Genomic DNA, 8,970 nt, shown 5'->3' with positions numbered 1-8,970 from the left:
TCAGTGAAGCTGGATCCTTTATCACAGGCTCAGGAGACAGCCAGAGGTTTAGAGATAGATTGCTTTGAGGGCACTGGAACCGCTGAGGTGCTAAGTAACCCTACCGAAAAAGAAAAAAGAGGGTGGCGCTTCTCGAGTTAAAATAAGACAGAATGCATCATTGGAGAACACAGTGGCTGAAGACTGGCAGAATTCTCAACATCTCAGGCTACCACATACTGTTCAGTTTTCATGTGTACTTTGGAGGCGCTCTAGAAAGCTCTGACAAAAAATAATTAGAATACAGATGTACAGTACATTTTTAGCCAGCCCATAGAAAGGTGACCCTGGTGGTGTAGGAACTGTTCTGATGTTCATTACTTAAAAATTGGTCTTGTTCCCCTTTGTCAGTATGTAGCAGGAGGTGTTAGTGATGAGTCCTAATTTTATGTGTCTCTATCCACCCTCTAAAAGGTTTTGAATTATTTTGAGCTCTCATAACATTTGAGGAGAGCCTGTGGGTGTTTTGTGTATGTTCTGGACAATGCCTAGTATTCTGCGAGAGATTGATAAGCAGTAAGTAATAAACACATCTCATTTGCCAGTGGACCAGGAAGATAGCTATCATTCTTTTAGCAAAGAGCAAACTAATAAGCAGGGATTCTGGCCAACCTTTCCTTTCCTCTGTAGCTTACAGTTATTTACCTGGGCTTAATGAATGGCCATCGGCTGGCAGACACAACAGCTTCATAATATTTGCACACAATTTATTTGGGTCCGTTTAAAATTTCTCTCTCTCTTTGGCTCCAGGGTTGCCCGAAGGAGAATTCAGAGAAAAACTCTTGAGACAGAGGAACGGATGATTTCGTTTTCTATTGATTTCTGGGGAGGAATCTGGGAGGGCTAGGTGAAATCGAGTACCATTTGCTTAAGGATAAAAAAAAAAAAAAAATCCATATATACACTAATATGTATAAAATGGATAACTAATAAGAACCTGCTGTGTAAAAAAATAAAATAAAATAAAATTCAAAAATTCAAAAAAAGAAAATCATAAGGAAGAGAAAAAAAAAAAAATCCAGTCTGAGGGGCCAGGTTGGAGGGCCATGCAAGACGAAACCAGTTTTGGGGGAAAGACAGAGAGAGACAGAGAGAGACAGAGAGAGCAGGGCTCCCGCACGAAGGGAATTCCGCTGAGCCTCGGGCCCCAGAGCTCCCACCTTCCACCTAGCTGCGGGACGTTATCTCGGGAGGAAAGCCCCGGAATCCCGAGCCCGCCAGACGCTGGGACTTACCCGAGCGCGCGGGAGAGCGCGCGGGGGCCGAGGCGGCGACGCCTGTCCCTTTAAGGGGCCGGTCTCCGGGCACCGCCGGCCCAGACGCCGGGACGTGCCGGGGCCGCCCCGCCCCGAAACCGCCCGTTTCCTGCCGGGAGGCGCGACGGCACCTGAGATACTGCGGCGGCGGCGGCCACTCGGAGCGGGCGGCCCGGGCTGTACTGCCGGTGCTGCCGCGTCTTTCCGGTATCCTTCCTCGGCCGCGCAGGGTAAGGGAGAGCGGGCTGCGCCGGGCCCGGGCTCCGGCCGCGGGGACCGCGGAGAGGGGAGGGTTGCGCCGGCCGCGGGGTCCCAGGCAGACTGGAGGGCCGCGTCGGGCGGTCGGGGGGGGTGCGCGGCCGTGGGGCTGGGACACCGCCCGCCGCCGCCCCCGCCGGGTAGGCCTCGGGCGCCGGGGCGCCGCCGCCGGGCTCCTGCTTGGGCCGGGCCACCGAGGCGGGCGGGCTCCGAGCGGCCTCTCGGCCTCGCCGGGCCGCCGCGGGCCTGATCCCGGTTCCGCCGCGGTGTCTCGTCCGAGGACGTCTCCCGAGGGCGAGGTCGGCCGGAGAGGGCCCTGGGGTGACCGAGGCGCCTATTTTTAGCCGGACGTGAGGGCCCCCGGGAAGGAAGGCTGATTACCGCCTCCTCGGCCGGTGGACGGAGGGAGCGCGTCCCCGGAGGCCTCCCTGGGCGGGAGCTGGGCCACACTTACGCCATGCTGGAATTCCAGCCCTCGCCGCTCTCGGGGTACTGGGGGAAGCGGCGTTCGGCCCTTCCAGTGCCCCCTCCCGCCGCCCTGTGCTCGCCCCCGGGTCCTAGAGAGGGGCGGTTGGGCATGGGAAAGCAGCGTGAAGGCAGAGTTTGGAAAAAATCTGTGGACCGCCCTTGAGACTGGGGAAGTTATCCTTCCTCTCCCTGAGGGGTGTGTCTTCCTTACTGATTCCCCCTCCCCCCTTCAGTCTCCAACAATGAGATTTTTGGCGTTGGGGACCTCGGCAGAAAACCCAACCGGCAGCCTAGAAAAGTCGTACGGTAATCCGACAACTGGTGTGGCATGTGCAGCACCGCGCGTCGGTCGTGAGGCAGCATGTGTACCAGAGACCGGCATCCCCAGACGCGGGGAGCGGCATCCTAACCTCGGCCAACTGCACCCTGATTAGGTTCAAGAGCGGGCTGTTTAATCTTAGCTCTTCCTTGTGGGCGGAAGCAGGAATCTAAATTCATGGTTGCGCCTCTTCCAGAAAAGGATTCCTTAGCAGGTATCTGAATAAACACTGCTTAAAAAGCTGCAGTTGAAGTTAACTGTTCAAAGTTGTGCTTTTTTTGAGACGCTTTGTGGAAACGCTTGAGAAATTTAGACACCCATAGCCTGCTAAAGATACACACCTTGGGGTGAACTAAACACTCTGAATTGTGTAGGAATTGTCTTAAAGTTTGAATTATTGGTTAATTAGGTTGCACTTCTCCCTGCCTCACCTAGCAGGTGAATGGCATCACTGTCTTCAGTCTGGCTAAAGTAGTTGCTGATGAGACTTATGATTGTCCCAAGAATAACACTGGAGTACTCTTGAGTTGCTCTGTGTTTTGGGTAGACATACCTTGCTATAAATACTTTCATATTTAATGTGTTCTCTGATAAACAAGCCCCCCCCGCCCCACCCCCGACTCCCCACATCCTCTTGTTCAGGGATCTAACAAGAAATAACTGGGTTTATTGTTTGTAGATTCTAAGAAAAATTCATTAATTCACCCCTCTTTCCTTCCCCCCAACATTGAGTTAGAAATGTCTTTTCTAATTTTGCAGCCTTAGCAGTGTAACCAACTCTATCAGGTGCACTTAGAGAATGAAGTGCTCTGTTTACCTTTGTGAGATTCATACTGAAACTTAAAATATAACAAAGCCTGATGAAATTTTTTCTTAAAAATGTTAAACACTTTAAAATTATAAAAGATATTGAGTATTCTATAACCCTTTCTTGATGGCTCAGAGTCAACATTATGAAGAGCCATTAATTTATGAATTTGTTTCCAGTTTAGTTTTTTCTGTATCCTCCTTTAATATCATAGTCTCTTCTGCTTGATGCAGGTGTTTTCATCTGTCTCTCACTCCATGCCTCTTTCCAGGTTGTAGGCTTTAACCTGCTTTTAGGGGGGAGAACATTTTAATAATTAGATGTTAAAGGACAGTCAGTATGACTTTTATAAAGGGCCTGAGAAGTGAAAGCTTTTTTGAGGCTTACTTTAAAGGACTTGTGTTAAGATTGATACTGTTGGTAACTTATCTTGAATTTTACTTGAAATATATGGAAGGTGTATTTTTAATTGCATACTTATTATAACTTTTTTTTTTAACTTTTTTTTTTTAATTTATTTATTTTATTTTTGGCTGTGTTGGGTCTTCGTTTCTGTGCGAGGGCTTTCTCTAGTTGTGGCAAGCGGGGGCCACTCTCTATCGCGGTGCGCGGGCCTCTCACTGTCGCGGCCTCTCTTGTTGCGGAGCACAGGCTCCAGACGCGCAGGCTCAGTAGCTGTGGCTCACGGGCCTAGTCGCTCCGCGGTATGTGGGATCTTCCCAGACCAGGGCTCGAACTCGTGTCCCCTGCATTGGCAGGCAGACTCTCAACCACTGCGCCACCAGGGAAGCCCCTATAACGTTTTATAGCAAAGAAAGTTTTAATCTAAAAGATCTCACAATACTTTGTAAAAAATTTAAGTTGTTAATAAACGTAATGGTATGGGTTTCTTAGGAATCTGACCTAATGTGTAAAAAGGAAATGAAGAGAGACTATGCTTTTCAAGAACATTCGAACGTTTGAGGATAACGTCTTGTAAGCTGCTTTTTCTGTATACTGTTTATGTTTTTAGTTATTTTGCAGGTAAATCCAGAGGATACTTAGAGGCTAGAAGCAAGTAATTGTTTCTTTAGAAATGATCACTTTTATGCATAAATAAAGTTGAGTTTCATTGCTTCCTCTTTCAGTTTTTGTGAACATGACTTTGGGTGTTCTGATCTTAAAAATGTAGTTTATATACAAAGCACAGGTTAAACATTGGTTTGGATAAGAATATAAGCTATTTTTTTCTATAAACAGAAAATTAAACAGAAAGGGGAAAAACCTTTAGTACCATAACTAAGGAGTTTGATTTAACTTAATCTTCTGTATCTGAGCTCTAGAAAGAGAAAAGTAATGACAGTTTATAACTGTTTGCATGCCAGGGTGTTGAATTGGTGTTTAAATGTTTTTTTCGGTCTTCGAGTTTGATTGCAGTGTTATTTAGGCTTTTAAAATTAATTTTTAAAATGGTATACGTTTTTAATTGGTTTTATCTTAAAAAGATAAAATAGGCAAAATAGTATACTTTTAGTACTAAGAATAGTTTTAGTAATGACTCTAGTAGGAAATCTGATACTCCTAGGAAATGTGTAAGAAGTGACCTCCTTTTAAAAAAGTTGTGATTTAGTATTTTACCTATCACCTTAACTACTACAGGCTGATTAAGAACTTCTAACCTCAAGTCTAGTTTCAGCAAAGTGATTTGTACACTAAGTGGAACTTAAATGAATTGTTTATACTCCCCTCCTTCCAGGACATTGCTTTTTGGGTTTCTCTTCTCACTAATTGCTCTGCTCGTTCTGTGTTTATGATTCGTTCTCATTCTTGAAGTGCTCAATCCTTGGTTCACCTTTCTTTTTATACTCCTCTGGTGATCTCATCCAGTGTCATGGCTTTAAATACCTATATGCTGATGGCTTCCATTTTTATATCTACAGTCCAGACTTACCTCCTGTATTCTGTACGACCTGTTCTGAATTTCTGTTTGGATGTGAAGTAGTAAACTCAAACTAAAATTCCATGTTCCTCTTTAAACCTGCTGTAGGTGCAGGCTAATCCATCTTATTAGATGGCAGCTCTATCCAATATTCAGGTGAAAAGAAAAATGGAGTCATCCCTGATTTGTCTCATTCATACTTGGCATTCTTGGCTCAATCTTATCTTGAAAATATATCCAGAATCAAATCACTTCTTACCACCTCCATTGCTCATTAGGCTAGTCCAAACCAGTCTTCTCTCTCTTGCCTATATTTCTGCAGTTAACCTCCTAATGGGTTTCTCTGCTTCTATCCTAGCTCTCTAAAGTCTTTTTCAACAGAGCAACCAGATCATACCACTTCTTTCCTCAAAACCCTGCAGTGACTTCCCATATGCAGAGTAAAATCCAAAGTCCTTATGGTCTACAGTGTCTTAGAGAATCTGGATACTCCTACTCTCCCCATCCTCCCTTACCTCTCCTAAGTTAGCTACTACTCTGCCTCCTGCTTATTTCACTCCAGCCCCACTGGCTGTCTTAGAGCCTTTACACTGGCTGTTACTCCTCCTTCAGTCATTTTTTCTGAAAGGTATCTACATGACTGATTGCCTTGTCTCCTTTAAATCTTTGCTCTTAAAATGTTTTTCAAAATGATCTGCCTTCTATTTAAAGCTGCACTTCCCTACTTATGATCTCTCTACCCTGTTCTGTTTTCCATAGCAATTGTCACCTTTCAACAAACTATATAATTTCCTTGTTGATCATGTTTATTATCTCTTCTCTCTGCCCCCAGACGTACGCTATAATGTAACCTCTATGAGGACAGGGCTTTTTGTCTCCTTTTGTTTATTGATGGATTCTAAGGGTTTAGGGCAGTGCTTGGCACATAACAGGTGCTCAATAAAGATTTATTAAAGATGTGTTTATTACAAGTGAATTAAAATCTTTATCCTGCAGTTTTTTGTTTTTTTTTTTTTACTGTGATGCATACTCATTTTTGGACACATGTAGTTTTCACTTTGCTCCTTTCCTAGGAGCAGTCAGAGAGCAGAAGAAAAGTGGCAGGGAACCTTTGGGAACCCCTTGGTGGAGGGAGTGATGTTTGAATGTGGCGGAGACTGTCTTACCTGTCCCACGTGATTAGGACCATTAGTTAGGTAATTTAAAAAGTTTGGTTAAAGCAAGAACTTGAGGTATCTGTGCACTTTGTTTTAATTTTAAGCATTTACTTTTACTTTTATTTGCCTCTCTTTTTATTTGGATCAATCTCTTGTCTTTGAGTAGGGTGTCTCCTGATCTTTTTTCTATACATCATTCCTTAAAAGCATTGTCTGTAATTTCTAGTATTGCTTTTTTTTGGTGTAATGAAACATTCGAACTTCAAAATCATTCTAGATTTTTCCAATCCTTATCAAGGCTTCCAAAGATTTAACTTAGTTTTCATAGAAATAACAGCTTTGTCTTTATTCTGTCATCTAATCGATTTATAGAAATAAGCAAATGTATAGGTGAGTAGGTTGCTAGCCAGAAGCATTTAGCTTTCTATAGACCCAAGCCCATGTATTTTTAACCAAGGGGAGAAATGTCATTTAATCCAGTGAGAGGTCCTTTAAGATAGCTTCCATATTGAACAGTTTTCACGGGGGCCATAGGATCCTAGCTGCCTGCCATTACTAGAGGAGAATGTCATTTATCCACATTTCTTTATTTTTGGTTCTGAGTGACATCTGTAATTAGTTATCAGAACTTATATGATTTTTAGTAATTACTTTGTCAGGAGACCTGATGTTATGCTACATTCTCACTGGAAAATGTGGGATGATTATTATTTATTCTTACACATGAATCATTTAAGTTGCCAAGGAAACAGTCTGGTCTGGAAGTCAGTAGTTAGGAGCCCTACAGGTCTTAGACCTTATTAATTCTAAGGTTTGTGCAAGTTTCTTATTGCTCAGTTCTTTAATTATATAATGTGTGGTGTAAGTGGAAAGAGTGTGGGTGCTAGGGAGTCTGAAGAACTTGGGTTTGAATTTGGCTTTGCTAGTTAATACCACTTACTGTATGTGTGGATTTACTTGCCGGAAACTCATTTGCCTTGCTTATATTATCTTAGTAGTTGCTACATAAGTGATAGCTAACATTAGAGTGCTTATTTGTTGTAAGGCTTTGTAAATACTTAATGTACAGTATCATATTTATCCTCTCTGCATCCTAATGAGATAGATAGTATTTGGTGGAAACGAGGGAGGCAGGTTAAATAATTTGTCCAAAGACGAAGCAAATGAAAGGAGGAACCTGAATTTGAACTAGATATTCTGACTCTAGAGCCCATTCTCATACATTGAGCTGTTTCGTAAGAATGCTTTCTGAAAACAAGAGTAAGGCACTGTCTATGTGCAATTGTCTGATGTTAGGTATTAGAAAGCTACATTAAGGTTATAAAGATTTTTTTCCCCTGGAGTTAGAGAATTAACTCTTAAAGCTAGTGACTTAAATTTGAGTACTTAAAGTTTTCCAAGGAGAGAAAATAGTAAAAGCCATTTAAAACCAAATTCTATAAAGTGTTTTATAGAGAAAGCAATAGGTAGACTATGATCTTTTTAATTTACAAGAAATTTTTTCAGTCTTAATTCCTGGGTATGTGCATTATGAGTTTTACTGCCCTGTGATCTTGTATGCATTGCTCAGTGGTTATTTCAGAAAGGCCAACCCTGATCAGCAAAATGCATGTCCTCTTTATTCTTTGTCTCAGCCTTATTTTTCTTCACTGCATGATCAGTTATTACCTAACATTATAATATATGCTTGTTTATTTATATGCTTGATATCTGTTTCACCTCTAAGAATATAAGCACTATGAGGCGGGAACTTTCTTGCTCACCATTGTGAAGTATATTTCTGGCACTTAGGTAGTGCTCAGTTTAATGAATGAATCAATTGCCTGATGTTTGAAAATGATTGGGACTCATTGAGCCTTCTGCTTTACTTGTCATTTTTTTTTCAAATATGAATACTTTAATAGGAAATATTATATAATTATTTCAGTTCCCAGTTTTCATTTTTTTGAAAAAGTACTTCATAATTTAACTACAGATTACCCACATGGCAATTATATAAGTGAGGAGCTAGATATATCACGTATTTTAAGGAACTCTCCATATCTAGCCATATTTAAATGACAGATCTGGAGTAAGAAATAATGATTTAAAAAAGCATTGTCCAAATACAAAAAGGCATGTAATACGTTCCTTTAAGGCTTAAATAATGACTTAGGAAAGTTGTATCATTCCTTTCAGACACCACTGATTAAACGGATCATGAGAAAGTCAAACTAATAATGTTAAAATTTGTATGTATTCAAACAAACAAACTTGAGACTAGAATTTGAATCTTCCTGACTTGGATTACTGCTAATTTTGCCAATTGCTTTACTTGTCATTTGTGCCATCCGCCTTCTCCATTAGCATGGCTAGTTGATTTACGTGCAGTGCCATGGAAAGTGAGAGTTCAGGAATAAGGGTTTCAGGTTTACTCTTGGGAGTGGGATGGAAAACAAAATTTAATGCACGAATTTCAGCAAAAGTACTTCTTAGTACTAGTTAATCTTGGTTGATCAGCAATGTAAGTGTTCTGAATGAAATATATACATAAATTATTTAGTGATTGCATATGTTTAGATCTGGTTACTTTTGAAGTAAATTTGAACAAGCTAGGCTGTACTTTGAAAGCTCCCTAATGTTCTGAATACTATGTTGTTGAACATTTAAAATGTTTCCTTAAACTTTTTTTAAAAATAAATGTATTTTTATTTGTTTTTGGCTGCGTTGGGTCTTCGTTGCTGTGCGTGGGCTTTCTCTAGTTGCAG

General features: G+C 41.8%; 1 protein-coding gene across 11 annotated transcripts in view; it reads left to right on the top strand.

Annotated features, from left to right (window-relative positions):
- Nucleotides 1–1,369: 1,369 nt before the first annotated feature.
- KTN1 (kinectin 1) overlaps nt 1,370–8,970 on the top strand; it is a 117,615-nt gene continuing 110,014 nt past the window's right edge. For all 11 annotated transcript variants that reach the window (XM_082386449.1, XM_082386448.1, XM_082386456.1 and 8 more), the window contains exon 1: nt 1,370–1,525. The gene's annotated coding sequence lies outside the window, so the exon portion shown is untranslated. The remainder of the gene's footprint in view (nt 1,526–8,970) is intronic.

The sequence above is a fragment of the Balaenoptera borealis genome (assembly GCF_965194805.1).
Source record: "Balaenoptera borealis genome assembly, chromosome: 3".
In the NCBI taxonomy this organism is placed as follows: Eukaryota; Metazoa; Chordata; class Mammalia; order Artiodactyla; family Balaenopteridae; genus Balaenoptera; species Balaenoptera borealis.
The sequence above is the reverse complement of the archived record's forward strand: the minus strand, read 5'-3'. Positions and strand labels throughout refer to the sequence as shown.